The following is a 6000-nucleotide window of genomic DNA, read 5'->3' on the forward strand; positions in this document are numbered from 1 at the left end:
TATTTTTTTTTTCAAATTCCAAACACGATTTTTTCTTAATAAATCGGAAACTGAACCGTCCACAGTAATCGCAACTCATAACCTCAAACCTAAAATCACAACACTCATTCCCATCTCCATCTCTCACTCTCTACGGCGAAACCCGTCCCCATCTCCGAAGATTTCCGTCCCCATCGCCGGCGAAATCCCTCACAACCATTCACAGTCAAAAATCCCTCACAATCATTCAGAAATGGAAAATCAACCTCCGAGGGTTAGTTTTTTTTATTTTTATTTTGAAATTTTTGCATTATTTTAGGTTTTTCATATTGAGATTGATGATAAGTTTACTGGTAATTTCAATAATAGATTAACCATTTCACTTAGATTTCTTATTAAATTCATTCGATTGCTGCCAATACTGCTAAACTGTTTAGCCTGTGAAGTTAGTATTTGTCTTTGTTTTGTCTTTTGGTTGAAGTAATGCAGAAGAAGAATAGTTTCGAGAATGAAAATCGCAACGCGGAAATAACTATCGCAACAAGAGAATCGCAACGCGAAATAAAAATCGCAACGCGAAACCAAAATCGCATTGCGATTTTCATTTCGCGTTGCGATTCTCTCGTTGCGATAGTCATTTCGCGTTGCGATTCTCTCGTTGCGATAGTCATTTCAACCAAAAGACAAAACAGTGTTGCAAAATTTTAGTTTCAAGAATAAACTACTATTTATGTTTATTGTTTTTTGGTATATCTTGACAGTGTAGTTTTTGGTATATCTAACTTGGTATGTTTATTATTTTTGTAGAAATTTTTTTCGGCTTCATTGACATTAAGGAATAAAGTTAGCCTAGCCACTATAATTGCTTCGAAGCTTTCACCTGCACAAAGAAATTTGTTTGAGGAAACCTGCTTCGGGCCATGGCTGAGAGTACAGCATCCAGGTGGAGATGCTAATTTGACCCATTTGTGGCTTCAGACCATGACTAGCGATCTACCCGACAGTATACAACGTGGTGAGGAAGAGATATGGTTTCATTTTCCACCGGCGTATACTTGTTTTGGGCGGAAGGAGTTCTGCTTAATCACTGGTCTACGATTCGGACACGATGATGTAGGCCGGTACACTCGTCATATCACCCACCCATCATGGTTATCCAGGGTTTTTCCTGATGAGTCAATAGAGAAGCCGAACTTACACGTCGACGACATGAAGAAATTGTTTAATAAGAAAGATGGTTTTACTCGGATGAATGACGTCGATGTTGTTCGAGTATGCCTTCTACTACTTTTGTATGCCGGCTTTTTAGGCAGAGAGGCCAGACAACCTATTCCTCAGGAGCTAATATTATTGGTAGAGGACCTAAATGCATGGAATCTGTTTCCGTGGGGTTCGTATATATGGAAAGCTACCTGGACTAAGTTGTCGTCTGCCTTTGATGACCGTAAAAGTTTGCGGGGCGATGGGTCGAAATACACTTTGTCAGGCTTTGTTTGGGCCTTTAAGGTAAGAATTTCTATATAATGTTTTCAAAATTATAATTAATTATTTAACAATTACTAATGTTTGTTATTATATTGTTTGTAGATTTGGATATTCGAGGCCTTTCCCGCCATGAAGACATATGCAATAAAAACTTCAAATGATATTCCCAGGGCTATTTCCTGGAAGAGAAAACGTCTGTTGGATTGGGAAGACTTAATACCATATGCAACAATAAATAATGTAAGTTAACACAAATACTATCATATATAAACAAGTTATTAATAATAGACGTTTAACTTTGTTTGAGTTTTTATATTTTTAGGAGGCCAACATTCCATTAATGAGACTGACACCCACGGAGGCTGAGCTTGCCACTGATTGGTGGCAAGCTAGTCAGCGTTTTCTTGATGGCACGAATGATGAGCAGCCTCCACTTCCTCCACTTCGAGAGCCATCACCTCACCCAGAGCCATCACCTGATCGACCCGACTATACACCTCTACAACGAGAGCCATCACCTATCCCGTCACATCATCGAGCCTCTTCTCCACCATCACCTCATGATAGGCGACCGGCAAAGATGCCACGACTTCTATCTCCCTGTTCTCCACCTTCACGGGATGAGTCAAGGGAGTTACGTGATGAGGTCAATGCCTTGCGTGAGGAGATCGGTACTCTATGCGATAACGATGGTGCATGGCGTGTGGAGGTGTCTACTTTACGTGGTGAGGTTGCCGCTCTACGTGAGATGGTAGTATCGTTGCAGAATGAGGTTCATACTCTACGCAACGAGGTAAGTTTAAGATTTTCCATATTTAACTTGATGATAAATTTACTCGTAATTTCACTTAAATTAACCATTTCACTTAGATTGCTTAGTAAATTTATTCGGTTGCTGGCAATACTGCTAAACTATTTATTAACACTGTGAAGTTAGTATTTGTCTTTTTGTTTTGTCTTTTGGTTGAAGTAAATTTATTCGGTTGCTGCCAATTCTGCTAAACTGTGTATTCTTTAACACTGTGAAGTTAGTATTTGTCTTTGTTTTGTCTTTTGGTTGAAAGTTTGAAATATATTTGTCTTTGTTTTCACTATTTAAATATCATGTCTGTTTATTTACTGATATTTGTATTTAATTATTTAGCGGACCGATAAGGTGGATGCTTTACGTCGGGTTTTTCTTGCACGGCAGAGTTCACGCATCAGACGACGTGCACGTGCTATTAAGTCTCCGTATACCCCAATAGTGCAAAGACACCGCAAGAAGAAGCCTGACTCGCCTGTCATCCCTCAAGAGTCCACTCCTATCGTTGAAGAGGCCCCTATCATTCCTCGAGAGTCCCCTCCCACCGTTCAAGAGGCCACTGTCATCGTTGAAGAGGTCCCTCCCACCATTCAAGAGCCCGATTCACATGGCGTCATATGTAGGATTCTTGAGAAACCCTCTGACGTGCCGGACATGATGGATTCAAGTTGGCTCTCATATGAGTTACCGGCCAGTACCATACCGGTATCTGAAGTGGAGAGGAAATAACTACCGGACACAATTCTGGATAACACCCTTTGGGCTAAGACCGCAGTTGATTTTTATCTACATGAGCGGAGCCAGAGGTGTTTCACTGACATATGCAAGCTCAACGATGATATCTATTTGTTGCTTGATCGGTCTTGGTGGGGCGTATTATTAGGGGTCGAAGACAATGGCTATTTTGATGGAGGGGTAAGTCTTATATTTTTCTTATATTTTAATTTGATTATTTTTTTTAAATTTATGTAAGTTACTAATATATGTCTTTTTTGTAAAACAGCATATCGATGCGTGGGTGTCACGTCTTTTAATAATTAGGAAACTTAAGGAAAATAAAAGAAATACACGATATACAATTATGCCGACGTCTTTTAACGCCGTTCACTTGAAGAATCAACGAGATGAATCATTTGCGTTGGGCAATGGACAAGCTAAACTTTATCTTGCATGATGGGAGGTCGATAAGGTTAGTGTTTATTTTAGATTGAGTTTAAAGGTATTCATAAATAAGTGCGCAAATGAATGAATTATTACTTATGATTGCAGGTGTTTATCCCTGTTTTGGAACGTAAACATTAGCTTCTCGTCGAGCTTCAGATCCCATCCCTTAAGGCAATAGTATATGACAACATGATAAATTACATATCATTGGCTGATTTAAGAGATATTATTAAGGGATGGAGCTCTTATTTGGCTAAATTCTTGGATGCGATAAATTATTGGACTCGTTCTGGAAACAAGAAGCCAAAGAAGCTCAATATTACAGTTAGTAGAGACGAGACCGCACCACAACAAACGAAAGGACCCAGAGGGGATTGTGGTCCTCTCGTATGCTTGGTGTTGGACCGTTTGATCACAGGAAGTATAAAGTATCTACCTCCCACTGATAGAGATAGAGCTGCAGTAGGCTTGTGGTTTCGGCATTATATGGCTAGATCGATATATACGAGACGCTGCCTACCTGCATCCGCATTATAAAAATGTCCATAAACAATTGGTATGTTTATAGGCTTGTGGTTTGAAAATATTTGGTTAAGTACCTAGAATTCAATAATTTGATGTTTGTAGGTTTTAGATGTGTAGAAAGTGTTGTTTGAGCAAATGTTTGGTTTATGCAGGTTAATCTCAGAAGTGAGCTGCGTGAAAATGATGTATGGCTGCAAAAGTTGATTTAATAGTAGATGAGGAAATAAGAATTATTGCTTATTTTTTGATTGTTTAATTGATTTGTAAAAGGTGATTTGTAAAAGTTGATTTGTTTAATTGATGTTAACATAATTCTTATTTGTGCTTGTTTAATTGATTGAAATGTAATGGTTGATTTTGTTGATTTCAATCTGCATTATGTTAAAGGCAAAAAGTACTATCGCAATGCGAAATGAAAATCGCAACGAGAGAATCGCAACGCGAAATGAAAATCGCAACGAGAGAATCGCAACGTGAAATTAAATTCGCATTGTGATTTTCATTTCGCATTGCGATTCTCTCGTTGCGATTTTCATTTCGCATTGCGATAGTAATTTCCGCGTTGCGATAGAAATTAAGATGATTGCCTATTAAGTGATAACAACTGAACAGATCATAGCAATTTTCAAACTCAAGTTACTAATACATGCCTAACTGAAAATGTTAAAAGTTCACACATAAAATGTACATAATACAACGTTTGCATTTAAAAATCACCTAAGTTAACAGTCCCAAAAGGTGAAGCCAGTTGTGATTGGAATTTTAAAGATGATTGCGATTTTGATTGCCTTTTTCTTGACACCATATGAGCTTTGGATTTTGATGATGATTCATATTTTGGTAGAGGAAAAGATGATTGTGATGGCACTGGTGATCCACATGTCAACCTTGTATGACCACTTTCCTTGCACCGACTACATGTCGATCTCTTCTTCTCTTCACCCTTAGACGGTATACGATCGTGACTTTTTGGTCGGCCAGGTAGCCTTCTGTCCATGGCTGGTGGCAAAACTGTTTGTAAGTCATCTGGTATGTCCCACTCAGAAGGATGTGGAATAGGGTAGACAATCTCGGCATAAGTCTGTCGATATACTTCTGTAGTGTAGCAATCCATAGCGTATGTGCTTGAATCATCTTGGTTTAGATGAAGAGCAACTTTTATAACATGGCCACACGGATAACCAGATGTTTGCCATTTCATACAACTACACGTCTTTGCATTTAGATCGACAAGCCCATTTAAGTTATTATCCAGTACTTCAAACAAAGTGTTTGAACATGGTTCAACTCTCCATGACGTTGACTTCACAAAACGTTTCGTTATCTTTTTTTCAGTCCATGGTGTAACACGATGTTCCAATGTTCCTGTAAATTTAAATAAATAATACTTAGTAAAATATATGATAAGTTACGAATTCAAAGAAATAATACCTGCATGGTTTCTTTTCTTGTAGTACCACTGTTGAATAGAGGCTCGAAAAAACTCCATTAACATAGTAATGGGTAATTTCTGGGAATGACGACTTAGAGCGTTGATTGATTCTGCACTATTAGACGTCATGAAACCATATCTTGCTCCAAGTTGATGTACTCTTGACCATCTTTCAAACCCGACATCTTCTAGTGTTTGAGCACACTGAGGCAAAACACGTCTTAAACTGTTTATATGCTTATTGAAATCTACTTCCCGATAAGCTTTTACAGCCTTCCAGTATGTCCATTTGTGCTTTTTTATACCAGCAGACCTTGATTTTAGATTTCTATACAAATGAACACCACAAAGTCCATGAAAAGCATCTGGGAAACACCTTCTAACAGCATTGTCAATTGAGTTTGCCCTATCGGATATGATTGTCAGATTGCTAATAGGACCTATGCAATCCCTAAGATGCCCCATAAACCATGTCTATGAATCATAGGTTTCAGATTTGCCAACCCCGTAAGCTATTGGCAATATCCCATTGTTAGCATCCATGGCTACTGCTAATAAGTTTACTCCAAGGTATCGACCTTTCAAATGTGCTCTGTCAACTATAATAACT

Source organism: Hibiscus syriacus, unplaced genomic scaffold, assembly GCF_006381635.1.
Source record: "Hibiscus syriacus cultivar Baekdansim isolate YM2019G1 unplaced genomic scaffold, ASM638163v2 tig00111959_pilon, whole genome shotgun sequence".
Taxonomy (NCBI): Eukaryota; Viridiplantae; Streptophyta; class Magnoliopsida; order Malvales; family Malvaceae; genus Hibiscus; species Hibiscus syriacus.